At 33.2% G+C, this 20,138-nt stretch overlaps 1 long non-coding RNA gene across 1 annotated transcript; it reads left to right on the top strand.

The window, feature by feature from the left end:
* Positions 1–5,226: 5,226 nt before the first annotated feature.
* Positions 5,227–16,179, top strand: LOC136027637 (uncharacterized). Its single transcript, XR_010617642.1, has 2 exons — positions 5,227–5,649; positions 14,846–16,179. It is a non-coding gene; the product is annotated as an uncharacterized LOC136027637 (long non-coding RNA).
* Positions 16,180–20,138: the final 3,959 nt, after the last annotated feature.

A 20,138-nucleotide genomic window follows, 5' to 3' on the forward strand; every position in this document is an offset into this window, starting at 1 on the left:
TGTTCTTCAGATATAGCCTTGTTACCTTTTTGAAAGTGCACATACTCATAGCTTTTTTTAAGTTTAAGATCCACCTAAATACTCGTTAAAAGTCTCACCTTAATACCTTAGCTTTCGTAGTAGCAGCATTAGCAGCAGTATGGGATTAGCGCCTTTAGTTTCTTCAACATCCCCTTCAACAAACCTGGAAGGTCTCAGCTTAATACATACCATCAACCATTCCTGAACCTTTTCCAACGCATCCACTTGACAACCTGTGTTGGCATAGTGTGTTTCGATTTAGCTCCATACAGATTTTACATATTCCAAATTTGTCGCCTTAATACCCTTAGTTTTAACAGCAGTAGAAGTAGTAGCTGTAGAATTAATTCTAGTAGCCTAAGCCTTAGTAGCAGTAGCAGTAAAAGAGGTATTAATAATAGCAACAGTAATAATAGAATGAGTAGAAGCAGAAGCATTAGAATGCAAATATTTTCTTTTGGTTAGTTAAAAGTTCCTCACAACACGCCCTGTTAGCTTCAACTTCACACACCTAATTGTTCTAAGATATATCTGTTATACCCTTTTGACAACCTGCATACAGAGGGCCAATTCTGTTTCAATTTATCATTCCCCCTAAAAAAATTTGAAAATTTCACCTTCATGCCTTTAGATATACTTGTAATAGTAGTCACAGTGGTAGTATTGATATTAATAGTAATATAATGATCAGTCTTTAATTTTATTATAGAACAAACTTGTCTCATCTTTTTTAACACAGAAATATCTGTTTTGCGTTCTATTTCCCGTTCAAGACTTATCAACCATCCTAAGAAATTGAACGACAAAAATGTTTAAAATGTTTTTACTTTTCAACTTTAATCAACAAAAATTATTAAAACTTTAAGGAATATATATCAGTACATATTTACTAAACTGACAATCCACATCCATTTTTTTTTCAGCAAAGTGCAAACTACGTTTTAGTATTGAGAAGGTATGGGGGTTGTCAAAGACATAATTTTGTGACCTTTCAAATACACAGTACAAAATAACTATCTCAAAATTTTGATTTGATGTGTAAGGGGAAACGGTAGGCGTGGGAGAAGGGGTTAGTTGCCCTCCAATCACTTTGAGTAATAAAAAGGGCTCTAGCCCTTTAAATTTTCTATTGAATGAAATCTTCTCAAAGTTCCTACGACAACAAATGGCCATCTCAGAATTTTTATCAGATGCATTTCGGGAAAATACGAGGTCTGGGGGGTGGTATTCACCCTCTAATTACTCTGAATCTTATACAGGCCACTAGAACGTCGGATTACCAATCCAATAATCCCCCGTCTGAAGTTTCTATATGTAAACTTTAAATGCACCCAGGGCATATAAATTACAACTCCTGTCTTGAAGGGTTTGAGAGGGATATAATCCTCAAAGACACAATTTCTGGAGCTTTTAATTATGTTGAACAAAATGGTAATCTCAAAATTTTGATTGAATGGGTTTGGGGATATAGTGGGCGTGAGAGGTGGCTAGTTGCCCCCCTTTCAGTTTTCAATCGAATCAGCCTTTTTTGAAGTTTGTAAGACAACAAATAGACATCTCAAAATTTCTATCAGATGTATTTTGGGAAAATACAAGGTGCGGGGGGGGGGGTATTTTTTTTACCTTGTTAACCATATGTGGTATGATTTGAGCTGTTAAATGAGCATTTACATGTGTCTTTAATTCTTTTTGTCTGAAATATGGCAAAGGTTTTTATTATTTCTTGGTTCCCGAGATTGAATATTTAGAGATTTTCAACTAAGAAATGTGCTTGATGCCATCTATAATTTTCGAAGAAATATCTTTTTAAAGTAACCGGTAAAATATGGAACTAAATTAGGATGAAGAGTTAAGCTTTGAATAAATTGGGATGTAGGAGGAGCGTATGCAGCAGTGCTGGTCTCAGGTAGCTTGGTGCTGCCGTGAGTTGTTATTAGAAAATTAGCAAATTAATGGAAGCAGAAGTTAGCAAATTAAGAGGTTATAAGAAAATTAGCAATTTAATGGAAAAAGACTTGAAAATATATACATAAAATATTAGAAGGAATCGATACTATGAATACGGGAAAAAGATAATTCTGTTCATTACCTTTTTAATAAAAAATATACTATATCATCTAATCCCCTTTAAGCCTTACATTATTATGCATCATTGAATTTTACTCAAAAATGACCCAAAATATATGACTCAAATTAAAACACAGTCATAGTACAACGCATCAAACAGTTCGAGGTAACAAACTGTAGTAAGGAGGGACCCAGCTCAATAGTAACCGAAACTCTAAAAATATAAAATTTTGGTACCAATCGTTACATCAAAAGAATCGCATTTTAATATTTATTTTATATATATAAGTTTAAAAAAAAACGCAGGGCGTAACGTATCAAACAGTTCGTGGTAAAAAATGTAGTAAGGAGGGACTCGGCTCAATAGCAATCGAAACTCTAAGAAACGGAATTTTGGTACCAATCGTTACATCAAAAGAATTGCATTTTAATATTGATTGTAAATATATAAGTTTCATCAAGTTTAGTCATACCAATCAAAAGTTAAAAGCCTGAAAAAATTTACCTTATTTCAGAAAATAGGGGGTAACAACCCCTAAAAGTCATACAATCTTAACAAACATCACATCATTAGATTCAGTGTATCAGAGAACCATATTGTAGAAGTTTTAAGCTCCTATCTACAAAAATGTGGAATTTCGCAATTTCTGCCAGAAGACAGATAATGGATGTGATTTTTTTCCCCCAGGGGTGATCGTATCGACTCAGTGGTAATGGAATGTCCCAAGATGGCTCATTCTAACGGAAACCAAAAGTTCTATTGCCCTTTTTAAGAGACCAAAAATATTGGACGGCACCTAGGCCTCCTTTCACGCTCATTTTTTCCCCAAAGTCACCAGGTAGAAATTCTGAGATAGCCATTTTATTCACCATAGCATAAAAGCCTAATACCTATTGTCTCTGGGGACCACCTACTGCCCCACAGTCCCCGTGGGAGGGTCTGCAAGTTGTAGACTTTGACCAGTGCTTACATATAGTAATAGTTATTGGGAAGTGTACAGACGTTTTCTGGGGGATATTTTTTGACTGGAGGGGGGAGGTACATGGGAGGATCTTTCCATGGGGAAGAGAATTTCAATGAAGGTGGTGCAGGGTTTTCTAGCATTATTTAAAAAACAATGAAAAAATAAATATGAAATACTTTTTCAACTGAAAGTAAGGAGCAGCATTAAAACTTAAGACGAACAGAAATTATTACGCATATGAGGGATTAACCTCCTCGGAATACCTCGATCTTTTCCCTAAAGTATTTTTAGTAATGTCAACTATTTATTCTACAGCCTTTGTGATTCAGGGAATTGGGACAAAATAATGGGACAAAATAAGGAATTGGGACAAAATTTAAGCTTTAATGTAAAGACCGAGTTATTGACGAGGGGGTGAACCCTCTCCCATACTTAATAAAAACATGCGAATACAGAAGTTCATTATGTAAGTTAATTCGTAAACTACGTATATTTTTTACTAATGAAAATGTTCATAAAAAAAAATTAAAAGTTCTAGTTGCCTTTTAAGTAATCAAAAAATTGGATGGCAACTAGGCCTCCTCCCCGCTCCCTTTTTTCTCAAAATCTTCGAATCAAAACTATGAGAAGGCCATTTAACCAAACAAAATTAATATGCAAATTTCGTTTTCATTATTTATGTGCGGATAGCCAAAATCAAAGGAAGCATTAATTCAAAAACGATCAGAAATTAAATAAAAAAACAACTTTTTTAACTGAAAGTTAAGAGCGACATTAAAACGGACAAAAATTACTCCGTGTATGAAAGAAGCTTTCATAGCGCATGGTGAAAATTCACTAGCGCTGCTAACATTGTAGCGTCTAGCAACATCTCTAAAAGAATTAAAAAAAAACCATCAGGGCCAGCTGGATAAATGACAGAACTAATTAGTACTGTTACAGGATCAGAGCTGAAATTTGTTTTGAAGTAATGTCTAATCGGTATTGTTTTTAAAAATTATTTCAAGTCAAAAAGTTTTAAGTCCCTGTCGGCCAACCGCCTAGCGCCAAACAAAAAACTGTTCGTACCCGATTAGGACTGGAAGATGTCGTAAGGATTGATTAAAAGGGAATAAAGAATACCTGGGAGGTTGTAAAGAGGGAAGCTTTGAATACATTGGGATGGGAGAGGAGTGTTCGTACTTATGTTGGCTTCAAGAGACTTAGTGCCGCACCGTTGTTAGCAGTATTATTATTTCATGTCAAAATCAAAATCTTCGCTAAGTAGGCCTGGATTAGCGCGGAAAAATTTTGGCAGGTCTATTTATCCTTTTCAGCTTGGAGCAGACAATTTTATTCTTGAGATTACACCACTTTCTTTACTCTTTCCAACATTCAATGTATCCAAAATAAGACGAGTAATTAATCATCAAAATCTAGATGGCGTTGGTAATTTTCAGTTTTCTAAGGGAAAGAAAGGGTTTCTCCTTGTGAAAAAAATCTTGTATCTATTATTATGAAAATCCTATTTTTTGAGTGTCAATTACTATTGAGCCGGATCTCTCCTTACTACAGTTCGATTCCACGAACTGTTTGATACGCACAAACTACAATCACTCAAAATCTGTTTTGATATTGATTTGTTCTGATTTTTGACGATCAAACCCAGCAATTTCCGTAAACAGTATATATATATATATATATATATATATATATATATATATATATATATATATATATATATATATATATATATATATATATATATATATATATATATATATATATATATATATATATATATATATATATATATATATATATATATATATATATATATATATATATATATATATATATATATATATATATATATATATATATATATATATATATATATATATATATATATATATATATATATATATATATATATATATATATATATATATATATATATATATATATATATATATATATATATATATATATATATATATATATATATATATATATATACCAGTGAACAAGAGACCAATTATTTCCGTAAACAGTATATATATATATATATATATATATATATATATATATATATATATATATATATATATATATATATATATGACTAATGAACATGAGACCAATTATTTAAGCTTCTATTCATTTTTCTATTCTGTTTCGCAATTTTTGTGGCAACAGCTGCCCGAGTCAATAAGTTTAATGACCATCCAATCCTTGTTAGGAGAGATGCATAATTCATATGTACGCCAAAGCTATTAATAGTGCCTGAAATCTATGCTAAGAGAATGAATCTTGCCAAGTAACAAAGAAAATTAGATTCAGATTTTAGTTGGAAGGTAATAGCCCATAGTTGAAGTTAAAACAATAAAATGCATCAGATCCACTTTAATTTTAGGGATGTCATGCGATGCTTTTTTATACTCTACTTTGTTTTATGTTTTGAAAAAAGTCATGGTAAATCCACTTACTTCGATAAAGATGTGGTTAAGCTGGTTGACTTTGTTAGCACAATACAATGGATTGATTTTATATATGACTAATCAATCCATTGTATTGTGCTAACAAAGTCAAGCTATCTCTGGATGGTGGCGCCAAGGTAAGGTTTTTTCGGTTACATACTCATATCAGTGTGCCATTTCGTACATTCTGGTGTGATCAGGAGACTTTTTTATTGTATCCCAATTTGGCCTAGGATTTGGAAGAGGAAAAAATGGCTTTGTCACTGAATCTCTTTACCTAATGGCACCTGTCACCGAATGTACGGATTGTCACGGAATGCTTGTCATTGTTCGGTGCTGTTGGGTATTAACTTTATCAAGGTGACAAAATGACTCCAAATCGATAAAGAAAACCCCATGGAAGAAAAAACAACAAAAATCACATTGAATTGTAAAACAAAATTTTGCACGACAAAACATACTGCTAGATGAGAAAATAAAATTACAATGGAAAGAAGGAACGTGTTAGTTTATATTGCGTGAGTCTATGACGGATAAACACGAACAATAAAATTGAACGCATTCCAGAATTATACATTTTAACTGCTTACTTTCCACCGTGTTTTCTAGGAACATGTTATTTAGCCTCGGCAAAGGTATACATGAAAAAGGAAATGGATTCGCAAATGAGTTTTTTATATACCCTGGAATAGCAAGAAGTAGTTTTGGCACTTATGAAGGGTAAAAAGAAAAGTGGAATTGAATTTATAGGATAAAAAATATATGAGGGATGTCGTTTTTTATAACAAAACAGTTCTTCGTAATAAAATGTAGGTAAGTAGTGACATAGCTAGTCAGTATCCGAAACTCTAAAAAATTGAATTTTAATATCAATGCGTGCTTCAAAACAAGTGAATTAGTATGGCAATTCAAAATACGTAAGATTCATCAATGTTAGTGTTACCTGTCAAAAGTTACGAGTCTGAGAAAACTTGCCTTATTTAAAAAAAAAGGGATAAACGATCAAAGAATTTTAATAAAAAACAAACTATGAGATTCAGCGTATCGGAAAACCGCGTTGTATTAGTCTGAAGCTCATATGACGGCGTCGTTCTAGCAAAAATTTAAAGCTCTAGCGTCATTTTACGTCACTAAAAAGATGAGAAGGCGACTTATCCCTCTCCCAGGTTAGGTTAGGTTTCCCTAGGTTTTTGTCCCCAAAGACTTAGTTATTAGGTTTTGCGACTATGCTGAACAAAATGACCATCTCAGAATTTTGACCCGTTGACTTTGGGAAAAAAATGAGTGGGGAAGGGGGTCTAGGTGCCCTCCAATTTTATTTGTCACTGAAAATGGCACTAGAACTTTTGTTTTCCGTTAGAATGAGCCCTCTCACAACATTCTTCGACCGCTGGGTCGAAACGATCACCCCCGAAAAAAAACAAAAAAAAACACGAACCTTGTGATCAGTCTTCTGGCAAAAATACGAAATTCCACTATTTTTAGATAGGAGCTTGAAAATTCTACAGTAGGGTTTTCTGATACGCTCAATATGATGATACCATTATCATTATGATTCTATGACTTTTAGGGGGGGTATTTTCTCCCATTTTCCAACATAAGGCAAATTCTATCTGGCTTGTAACTTTTGACCACGACTAAATTTGATGAGACCTATATATTTTAAATCCGAATAAAAATCGGATTCTTTTGACGTATCTATTAGTATCAAAATCCCATTTTTAAAGTTTCGTTTACTATTTCGGTTACTATTGAGCCGGATTGCTCCCTGCTACAGTTCGTTACCACGAACTATTTGATTAGCTCTAAGTTATAAAATTTGCCCACTCCTTGCATATAGTAACTGTTATTGAGAAGTGCACATATATTTTCGGAGGGAAAGGGTGATTTTTTGCTAAATTGGGTTTCCGTGGGAATAATTATCTACAGAAAGGGAAGTTTTCAATGGTGACCTTTCCTGGAAAAATTTTACACTGAGAGGATTTGAAATGATTTGCAAAACGAAATTCTTTTTAGTGTCTTTCTTTCTCTTTTCCAACTCAATTTGTTTTATAAGATGTTCTGGGGGAATTTACCGGGGGAGATTTTTGGCAGGTTCAGATTTCTGAGAATAATGTACCTTGAAAGGTGATTTCTCGATTGATCGAAGAAACGATTAGAAATTGAACAGTCTTTTGAATTAAAGCATGTAAAGGAGAAATGATTCAGGCTGAATCATCGGCAAACATATTACGGAGAGGAAGAAAGAATTTTCAGCAGGGATAACATTGTCAGAGGAAATTTTACAGGATAGGGGAAGGGCTGTTTTAGGTAGAAGGACTTTTCTACTCAAGAGTACCCCGTTATAGGAGGGGATTTTGCTTGGAGGCCGAAGCAGATTGACCAGTATTATAAGAAGAACGATAAGAAATGAAATAAAAAGGAAAACGAAGTTTTTCAACAAAAAGTAAGGAACCATACTAAAACTCAAAATGAACAAAAATTATTCTATATATGAATGGGTTACCTCCTCCTTAATACCGTTATCTTTAAGCAAAAGTTTGGCAGTTTATCTCAATTTCTCAATAAAGACTCCTGAAACACAAGGGATATTAAATGAATAGGGAGCTTTTTTAAAAGTGCTTTAGCGTAAAAAGTAAGCTATGGAGGAGGGGGAGGGATAAACCCTTCATATAAGGAATAACTTCGTTTGGTTTGAGTTTTAACATTGCTCCTTTCTTTCAGTTGAAAAAACTTCAGTTTTCTATATTTAAATACCTGAAGAAAGATCTTGGATGCGTGTTTATTTTTTTGTTTCTTGCGTTTTCCCATGGGTAATCGTATTGAATAAAAGGTCCCAAAATATTGGAAGAGGTTTCATTCGAACGGAAATGAAAAGTTCTAATGCCCATTTTAGAGTGACAAAAATTGGAGAGTAACTAAGCCTTGTCTCAAACGCCTTTTCCCCAAAAATTGTCCAATCAAAACTTGAGATTTCTATTTCGTTCAACATAGTTGAAAGGTTAATAGGTATACCTTTGGTGATAACATAGCCCCCATCACCCCTGGGAAAAGTTCACTAAGCTATAGATTTTGCCTATTTTTATGTATAGTATTTCTTAAAAGGAAGCATGGATTCATTTTTCTGGTGACAAGGGGGGTGGGGAGGAGTTTTCTGCTTGGGATGGTTTCCACGGAAAAATTATCCATGGAAAGGAAAGTTTCTGGGGACTGAAATACAGGAAGTACTGAATGAATAAAATACTGAAATGAAGGGAAGTTACACAGGGGGAAAATGTCAAAATTCGTTTACAGAATTCTTTTTCATTGTCTAACTTTCTCTTTGGCGACTCAATTTTACGTTTGAAGATATAAAGGGTAACTGTCTGGAGTAAATTTTTACCGGGACTGTGGAGTAAATACACACAAAAAAAAAGAAAAAAAAACAAGACAAAAAAAAAATAACAACATAAATAACATAGCAGCATAGCAACATACAATATAATTAAATTACCTCAATTCAAAAAATGGCCAAAGAGGGTCGAAAACCCCAATCATTTGCCGAGTTTTAAGACATATGTCTTTAGATAAATGTTTCAGTCACGAGGATGCATCAACGATGTCAAATTTAGAAACGACTGTATGATTCCGATACTACCGAGGCAGACGCAGCAAATACTTGCAATACTTAAAGTATCCTGAGCGTATTTTCTTTGTATCCTTCTTGCGAAGGAGAAAACAAAACCAGAAAGATAAAATGAAAACACAAGTTTTTCAACTGCAAGTAAGAACTAGCATTGAAATTTCAAACGTTCAGAAATTATTATGCTTAAAAGGGGGTTTACTCCTTCTCCATGCCTTGGTAATTACGCTAAAATTGTAATTTTACTCCAATCCCTTAAGGACGACTCATGAAATACAAAGTTCGTTTCATTGGAATAATGAGAAGCTTTTTCAAAAGCACTAAGAAATTAGCGTGAAGAGCAAGGGATTGAGGAAGGGTCCTCCCCTTAACTACGTAATAATTTATGTTTTTTTTAAGTTTTAATGTTTGTTCTTGATTTTAGTTGAATAAAAAAGTATTTTTTTTTACTTTATTATTTCAAAGCACCCCAGAATTTATTAGTTCAACTGAAATTCCTGCTTTGTCTCCCTCTGACTTGAAACTAAAGAAAATAATGATAAATAGTGTGTAATGCATAAATTAAAGAGAGCTTAGGTAAAGAAACATTGTTGGTTGTTAGGGAGGCTAGAACTTTTAATTTAAGCTTAAATGAGCCCTCTCTCAATAGTATAGGACCACTGGATCGATAGAATAACCCATGAGGAGAAAATAATTCCATGGTCTTTCTTCTGGTAATTAAATAAAAAAACATTAGTCTTAATGCTAAAAGTAAGGACAAAAATCAAAACTCAAAACCAAAATATTCTTTCTCCGATTACGAAAGGGTTTTCCCCTTCATCAATAACTTGCCTTTTTTACTAAATACTTTAGCACCGAGGCAGACGCAGCAAATACTTGCAATACTTAAAGTATCCTGAGCGTATTTTTTTGTATCCTTCTTGCGAAGGAGGAGGATAACAAGCTTATCCTGTTAATATATCCCTCATTTTATCAACAATAGGTAAACTAAATATGATAAATTTTACCAAATCACAAATATTAACACATTGCAAAAAACCAGAATGAACTAAACAATTATAGAATTCATCTTTACCATGTGGCTATTTTTAAAAAAATTCCACTCTATTAGAAACACAATTCAAAATAAATGGCGCTGCATCATGATTTCTCGAACCTCCGAAATTAGTTGAAAATTTCTTTAAGTATTTCCAGATAATTCTTTTGATATTTATTTAAAAGTTCGTTATAATGAAAACAAATTTTTTTAAATTGCCAAGTTAATTTATGTGCAGAAAAACCTCTTGATATCAATTTTTGGCTTAAGATTTTGCATCTATTTTTAAAATCAATATAATTACTACAAATCCTTGCATAACGAAGTAACTGTGAGAAAAACGCCGAATATGTGATATTTGAGTGTATATTACTGTCAGAGAATGGGAAACTAATCACTTCAAAATCAAAATCATCCGTTTTATTATACATTTTAAAACTTAATTTATTATTATCACAAATATTAATATTTAAATCTAAGAAATGATCTTCATGACCAGCGCCATGACTAGGTTCAAGAGTTAGCTCTGATGGATATATATTTTTAGAAATATCAATGAAATCCTTACAATTTAAGACCAAAATATCATCTAAATATCTTTTATTATTTGACAAAACATGTTTTAAATTATTTGGATTATTCTTATCCATCATATATTTATATTCTAGTTGACTTAAAAACAAGTCAGCTATAAATGGGCTGGCATCCCCCCCCCCATGGGAATTCCCACGATTTGCTTGTACAAATCACTACCAAATCTTATATAAGTATTGTATAAAACAAATTCTAATAACTCAAAAATCATATCCAAGCTGTAACATCTTAAGTTAACTGTAGTATTAAAGCAATTTGTCCATATAGCTTTTTTATTATAAGTGTCTATTTTTAAGAACCTTTTACTAGATAAGAGGAAAGATTTCTTGATAACAGTTTTTAAATTATCTAACACTACATTAAGTGATAAATTAGTATACATTGTCGCAAAATCGAAAGACTCAATTCTTTTAGCTGAAACCATTGTTAAAGAATCTGTCACCTGCAGTGAATTATTAACACTCCAATATGGATTAAAATTCGAAAATTTTTTAATACCAGAACAATAAGTTTTAAGTTTATTTACAATTTCCTTTAAAATTAAAGAGAGGTCAGTAGCAGCAATGCGGGTTGGACATTTAGATGCTCCAGCAATAAACCGTGGTTTAGGGGGATTCTTATGAAATTTTACAGTCCAATATAGGAAAGGGAACTTTTTATCATTGTCATTTATTTTAATATTAAAATTTCTAAAAAGTATTTCTTCAGTCTTTTCAATTAAATTCTCATTCTCTAAATTTACCTTTTCGTAAACATTAGTTGTGCATAACTCCCTTTTTAAGATATCACAATACAGCTTCTGACAAATTACGGCAAAATTATTATTAGCTTTATCCACTGGCACAATTACAAATTCATTCTGTAGATTAGCAATTGCTTGTTTAATCTTCGCATTATAAAATAATGATTTAGTGTTACTATTTTTATAGTTAGAATATATTTTATTTCTTATTCTACTAATAATTAAATTCTTCCAACTTTGAAAACTCTCTTTATTTTTATTCTCTTTCTTACACCACTTATCAAAAAATAAATCAAAATCATTTTCCAAGCCATCGAGAACAATCGATGGTTTCAGATGATCAGAAAGACGGAAATTAGCCCCTTTATTCATTATAATTTGAAGATCATCTTGCTTTATTATTGACAAGTCCCCTGTTATAACATGTTTGTAAGTAGGATTTACAAATGGGCCAAGTTGCTTACAATTACAAACCGGTTTCCAATTTATATCACTATCTAATCTTTTAAGTATCAAATTATAATTAAAAATAATTTGCCCAATAGTTTTTGAAAATTTATAAGTTAAAATTGGACTATCATTATAATTCAAATTACTAGGAAGGGCCTGTTTGACATGCCGCTGATTTAAAATTTCTGGTAAATTAATATCTTCAATCTGCTTACAAGTAAAATTAATAGGTAAATATAATCTGTTATCCTTATTACCAATCTTATCAAACTTTTTCTTTTTTGAAATAAATTTCGTTTTAGTTAGAATGCAAATTGTATCACATATTACTTTAAAATTATATTCAAGAGCTGTATTATTCTTAACAATCCAGAAAAGTTTGATTAAATTCCTCTTGGATAAATTATTTAGACATTTTATTACAGAAATCATACCCCTAGATTCAAGTAGCTGGCATAGATCTATAGAAAGCATATGTAAATCTAATTCATTTTTTCTATTATTTTTCCTATGTCCTCTCGATCGTTTTTTACGTTTAGTAGGACAAGTGAAAGAATGATGGTCCATAAAACCATCAATACATTTAACAACAACCTGAGACATGTCACCATATTTTGCTACACGATCATTTACGAACTGTAAAAAACAGTTTCAAGTCTTGATAATAATAGATACATAAAAAAGGATAGAATTTTGAAGCTTAATCAAAACATATAAGATTCATGAAGTTTAATGCTACCCATCAAAAGTTATGAGTCTGAGAAACTGCCTAATTTTCACTAAAGGGGGAAACACCCATAAGAAATCAAATGGTCTTGATGAAATTCACACCATGAGATTCAGAATATCAGAAAACCCTACTGTAGAGGTTTCAAGCTCCTATATACAAAAATGTCGAATTTTGAATTTTTGCCAGAAGCAAGATCACGGATGCGTGTTTATTTGTTTTTTTTGTTTTTTTTTCAGGGAGAATCATTTCGAACCAGTGATACTATAAGATCAGGATAAGGCTCTTTTGATCATAAATCAAAAGCTCTAGTGTCCTTTTTATGTGACCAAAAATATTGGAGGGCAGCTACCCCCCTCCCACCCCTCTTTTTACCCAAAATTGTCCGAGTTTAATTTTGAGATAGCATTTTTTTTCAGCATGGTTGAAAAATGGAATAACTATGTCTTTGAGGATGATTTGACCCCCCACAGCCTCCGGGGAAGGGCTGCAAGTTATGAACTTCGTGCATTCCTTACATACAGTATTGGCTATAGGGAAGTATAACAATATTTTCGGTTGAGGGGTTTCTGGTGGGGGTGATTACGTTGGAGGATATTTCCACGGAGGAGTTTTCGTGGGAGAAGGGAATTTTCCATGGGAGAGGAGCTGGAATTCTCGGCTTTAATTAAAAAACTATCAGAAATTAAATTGGACGCCTCACTCTTAATTTCTTTACGAACCCTACGAGGAAAACTTCGATCCTCGTATTTAATTTAGGTTAATTTGTGTTTCGACTTTTCTTTTGTTATCATATCTAATTTCGATAAGACCAAATTCTTTAGAAACGATTCCTGAAACCCAAGGGTCATTTATTTAGAACAATAAGCAACCTTTTTAAAAGTACCAAAACCTTTGGCGTGAAGAGCGAGGTGCTGAGGAGGGGGCAACTACCCTCATGTACCTTATAATTTCTGTTCATTTTAAGCCTTAATGTTGCTCATTAATTTCAGTTGAAAATATCTTGAAAATGAGCAAACCAAATGTTCAAATTAAATTGTTCAAAGGAAGAAATTTGCCTCTACAGGCTTGCCTCGCAAGTGATTAGACCAAATATAAATATAAAATAAAATATCCATATTGACTAGGATAAAAGTAAAGAAGAAAAACTTATCCTCATTTGATTTTTTCTTAAAGGCTTTTCGTCGTGTAAAACTTAAACCGTGTCTTTCAAAGAGGGCAATGACTTCAGACAACACCCACGGATGTAGACGCTCAAAATCTTCCTCTGATACATCTTCCATTCTTGTTATTCCACTTTCTACAGGTTCAGGAAAAACATCTGAAAAAATGTCAAATATAATTTTTTTTCTTCGGTGAAACAAATCTTCTGTAAATAATTATTCAAAGGATACGATGTGGCTATCACTACAATCTTTGACATATCCCGCTTTTTACAGGTTCAGGAAGAACATCCTGAAAAAATGTCAATTTTTTTAAAATTCGTTATTCTTCGGAAAAACAAAGTTATTATAAATGATCATTCAAACGATACGACGTGGCTATCACTGCAATCCTTGATATATCAAACTTTTTACAGGTTGCGGAAAAATATCCTGAAAAAATGTCAAATTTTACTTTTTTTCTAATTTGTTACTCTTCGGAGAAACAAAGTTACTGTAAATGATTATTCAAACAATACGATGCGGCTATCACTGCAATCCTTGATATATCCCGCTTTTTACAGGTTCAGGTAAAATATCCTGAAAAAATGTCAAATTTTAGTTTTTTTAATCTGTTATTCTTGGAGAAACAAAGTTACTGTAAATGATTATTCTAACAATACGACGTGGCTATCACTGCAATCCTTGATATATCCCGCTTATTACAGGTTCAGGAAAAACATCCTGAAATATGTCAAATTATAGTTTGTTTTTTTTTAATTTGTTATTGTTCGGAGAAACAAAGTTACTGTAAATGATTATTCAAACGATACGATGTGGCTATCATTGCAATCCTTGACATATCCCGCTTTTTACAGGTTCAGGAAAAACATCCTGAAAAAATGTCAATTTTTTTTTTTTAATTGTTATTCTTCGGAGAAACAAAGTTATTATAAATGATCATTCTAACGATACGACGTGGCTATCACTGCAATCCTTGATATATCAAACTTTTTACAGGTTACAGAAAAACATCCTGAAAAAATGGAGTTTGGAGTTCAATTTTCTGATTTGATGAATGCTTATACTCCTGTTTCTTTGGCAAATAGTGATATAAGCACCAGGTTTCAACGTCATAAAGTTCGTCAGTTGGTTTCTCGGTTGAAATCTGTAATCTTCGATGCTTCTAGCCTACTAGGAGGCCAAATCGTACCGGAGCTTGATTCGCCGACGTCACAACATATATTCAACAGAAAAACGATTTTTTGTCCAGAATTCAGTCCTATTCTCCTCTTTCAACCCCAGAAGAATTTGGAAAAATTCTCAAGCTCCTGAGCAATGAGCTGAATGCAGAGCGTATCGTAAATAGTAGTATATTTAAATATATTCTAGACGAAACTGACTTTCCCTCTGAGCTTGAGCTCTTTTCGTCAAAAATGGGAAATTTTGTTGATCGGCTTGATCAAGCCGATCCGCAAAATTTCCCATTTTTGACGAAAAAAATGGCAACATCTGGATTGAAAATGTTCAAGCAATATTGGATAATGTCTCAAGTGATGGGAAGTGCTATATGACTTCAATAGAGCATAGTGGCTCAAAACTTTTTGATTTTGGTGATGAGTTAAAGCTTGAACCTGCTATTTATGAAAATACTTACAAAAACCCAGGCCCTGAGTGGATTATTGAAGCATCAACTGTGTATAATGATGCTGAACTTATAAATTATCCCTTTTCATCTTATTACAAAATTAGTGTCCCACAAAACTATCAAATAGGCAATGATTTGTGCAATATAAATGTGAATATGTCTTCAATTCGTCAACTAGAATTAATTTTCAAAGTATGGATTAAAAAGTGAAAATATTCGCACAAATTTGGTCACTGAAGGATTTTAATCAAGTTGATATTTAAGCGTATGAAAATTTATTGGCACTTTTGTTATTTATTTCTCTTGTTAGATCTTTATTTTTTTTTATTAGGTGGTACATAGGTGAGACCCACACCTTTGCAAAAAACCACAATAATGAGAACATTCAAAGCGACTAACAAGACTGAAAAGGCTATTATTAATTCACTTATTTAACGTAAATTTATCCAAATAAACGTTTAACTCCATTCTTTATTATGCCGGCTAAATTTTTAAGTCAACGACCTAATTTGTTTTTAATTCGAATCTTAAAAAAAAAATCCAAAGAAAGAGAAAAAGTCATTATAAAACCTAAGACGAGCAGAAATAAAGTTTTATGAAAGTTCGATATATTTTTTCGAAAAAGTCAGTTTCAGATTTGTTTATTCCTTTTAACTTAATTGTATCTGTTTTTCTTATGTTATTGAATAAACCTTTATCCCTCTTGCATCCATCCTCATGTCTCGTGAAATCCGGGTAAGATAGCAGGTGCTACTAGCTGTGTATTACTTCAAGTTTTTAGTTTATTTTTCCCTTTTCTGCAACTACTGCTACTCTTACTACTACTACTACTAGTAGTATTACTGAAGCTAAGGATATTAAGACGAACCTTTCAGGGAATGTTGTGGAAAATCTTAAACTATATAGAAACACTATGTCAATTTAGGTTATCGAATGGGTGTAACAGCTATATTCCAAGGGCAGACTAGCGTATTAAGTTGAAACTTCCAGTGAATGTTAAAGGCGATGTTGAAATAACCAAAAAGCACTATATGCATACTAAAAAAGCACTATAGCTACCCCTTTCTACCTACAAAATACCCACCGCACTTCCTTCATAATAGCTGATGCAAAATTATATTACACATTACATATCAAGCATTAATATGAATATTTATATTAACCACTCATCTTATATGGACTACAAAACTGTTTGAGAACAAGTCCGTCACCGTGCGGCCTTGCTTCTTCAGCAACTGAGAAGTTCAATATACAAAAACTAAATACTTTTAGATTGATTGGATATATCAGAATTTTCCAGTTTGTTTCAAATCGTAGTTTGATTGTGTAGTTTCTTGACTCTATAGGAACTTAAAAACAAAATTAAATTAGCAACAAGATTGACTAATAGACGGCCGTTTAGTCAACGAATAAAGTTGATTTTGGATTAAAATGGAATAGTTGTAGGCATCAAGTCATGGCTAATTGTAGAAAAAGCCAACCCAGATAGTCCAATTGAGTGAGAAGCAAACATGGCATTAATCCTCCCCCACGATTTCATATTACGATTGTATAACAAGAACTAAGAGCTCTTATGGCACTTGTCACCAGGTCTGAAGAGCCAGCCAAGAGGTAAGAGCTCATATGGTATGAGCTCTAGCATAATTCTAGAATCCGTAGATTGCTTTAAAAGGACAATCAGAGGCTTAATGCCGGTCGGGATTTAAAATAAGAGCTCTGAGTCACGAGGTCCTTCTAAATATCAAAATTCATAAAGATCCGATCACCCACTCGCAAGTTAAAAATACTTCTATTTTTCTAATTTTTCCTCTCCTTTCAGCCCCAAGATGTTCGAATCGGGGAAAACGACTTTATCAAGCCAATTTGTACAGCTCCCTGACACGCCCACCGATTTTCATCGTCCTAAATCATCCAAAAGCATCAAACTCGCCAAAAACTGAACCCAACCATCTAACTCCCCCAAAGAGAGCGGATCCAGTCCGGTTACGCCAGTCACGTATCTACGACATTTATAAGCATTTTCCGAGATTTCTAGTTTCCCCCTCCAGCTTCCCTCAATGTCAACAGATCTGGTCGGGATTTGAAACAAGTGCTCTGAGACATGAGTTCCTTCTAAATATCAAATTTCATTAAGATCCGGTTACCCGTTCTCAAGTTGAAAATACCTCAATTTTTCTAACTTTTCCAAATTAACACCCCCAGCTACCCCAAAGAGAATGGATCCGTACCAATTATGTCAATATAATATTGTCTATATCAATATCAATGTCTATATCTATATAATAATATCTATAACTTGTGCTTATTCTTCCCATCAAGTTTCGTCCCGATATCTCCACTCTAAGCGTTTTCCAAAATTTCCGGTTTCTAAGATTTCTGTTTCCCCCCTCCAACCCTCTATGTCCCCGAATCCAATTCGAATTAAAAATAGATTATCTGAGACATAAGATTCTTCTATATATAAAGTTTCATTGAGATCCGATCACCCAGTCGTAAGATACCTTGATTTCACGTTTTCCAAGAATTGCGACTTCCCCCTCCAAATCTCTTCAATGTCACCGAATATGGTCGGGATTTAAAATTAGAATTTAAATCACAAGATCCTTTTAGATATCAAATTTCATTAAGATCTGATCACCTGTTCGTAAGTTACAAATACCTCATTTTTTCTTATTTTTCCAAATTACTCCCCCATTTTCCCCTCTCACAATTCCACTAAAGAGAGCGGATCCGGTTTGGTTATGTCAGTCACCTATCTTGGACTTGTGCTTATTCTTTCTACCAAGTTTCATCCTGATCTCTCTGCCTTAAGCGTTTTACAAGATTTTCGGTCCCCCCCCCCCCCGTAATGACACTGGACCCGGTCGGGATAAAAAACTAAGAAATCTGAGTTTCGAGGTTCTTCTAAACATGAAATTTCGTTAAGATACGATCACCCTTTCGCAAGTTAAATATACCTCATTTTTTTTAATTTCTTAGAATTAGCCCCCCTCCCAACTCCCCCAAAGAGAGCAGATCCGTTCTGGTTATGTCAATCCCGTATTTAGGACTTGTGCTTATTCTTATCACCAAGTTTCATCCTGATCACTCTAAGCATTTTTCCAGAGTTTAGGTTCCGCCCCCCCCCCCAAACATCCCCTTCGCCGGATAAGGTTGAAATATAATATAAGAGCTCTGAGACATAATTTCCTTCCAAATATCAAATTTCATCAAGGTCTGATCAATCTTTCGTAAGTTAAAAATACCTCATTTTTTAAAATTTTTAGAATTAACCCCCCCCCATTCCCCAAAGAGAAATGTGAAATATCAAATTTCATTAAGATCTGATCACCCTTTCTAAAGTTACAAATACCTCATTTTTTCAATCGGAATTTAAAACAAGAGCTATGAGACACGATATCCTTCAACACTTCAAATTTCATTAAAGATCCGATCACTCTTTCGTAGGTTAAAAATACCTCATTTTTCTAATTTGTTCAGAATTAAGCCCCCCCCCCCCCGCCAACTCCTCCAAAGAGAGTGGATCCGTTCTGGTTATGTCAATCATGTATCTAGAACTTGTGCTTGTTTTTCCCACCAAGTTTCATCCCGATCCCGCCACTCTAAGCATTTTCCAAGGTTCTAGGTTCCTCCCCTCCCCCTCCCTCAATTCTCCTCAATGTCACCGGATCCAGTCGGGATTTAAAATGAGAGCTCTGAGACACAGTATCCTTCCAAACTTCAAATTTCATTAAGATCCCATCACCTGTTCGTAAGTTAAAAATACTTAATTTTTCAATTTTTTCCGAATAAATTGGTTAATACCAAGTGCCATAAAAAAGAGATTAGTTTATTTGTTAAGAGATATGTCTATCTATTATCCGTATATGCGTAATTGCTAGGGCAGTAGAACCAAGGTAGATAGTCATAGAGATAATTTTATTTTACTAATTAAAAGTAAATACATTTTCCAATTTGGCTGGGTCCCTTCACCTACAACAATAAAGTTTGTTTTACCACTAACTGAGTGCGTAGCTTTCCGACCGTATTTCCTAACAAGTTCTTCAGTTTGGTCAAGCTCTAAAGAATCTAGCACGCCGGTTATGACAAAAGTTAATCCAGTCAAGCAGCCTTCAGTCCCCTGAAATAAGAAGACATTAAACATATTTATCTAAAAGGAGAAAGGAGGGAATATTCACAATTATCTAATATTATTTCCAAGGACCAAATTAATTGATTGAAAAATAAGTTTTCAACAAAAATTGAAGCTCAATATTAAAACATAAATAATTAGAAATTACAGCAAGCCCGGGAGGCAAATTAAAAAAAAAACAGATATTACTAAAAACGGAGACAACACCTCTGAAGGCTGAAGTATCATTTATACTTTATTGAAAATTAAAATTTATTGAAAATTCCACAAATTGAAAGCTTTATTGACCCAGTGGATTTTCTATACTTTCGGATATGAATGGTTTTTAAAGAATATTTTAACGAATATTAGGTTCATTAGAACATAATAAAGCCTTTGACGCAAACTGTGGTAGAAATCGGAGGCCATTTGCAGAGCAGGTAGGTCGAAATAGGTGCTTTTTATCAATTTATAATTCTAGTCATATTTTTGCAATTAGTGATTTTAAAACAACATCGATGGCACTCACAAAAATATGTGCCTTAAACTATTGA

This window comes from Artemia franciscana, chromosome 5 (assembly GCF_032884065.1).
Source record: "Artemia franciscana chromosome 5, ASM3288406v1, whole genome shotgun sequence".
In the NCBI taxonomy this organism is placed as follows: Eukaryota; Metazoa; Arthropoda; class Branchiopoda; order Anostraca; family Artemiidae; genus Artemia; species Artemia franciscana.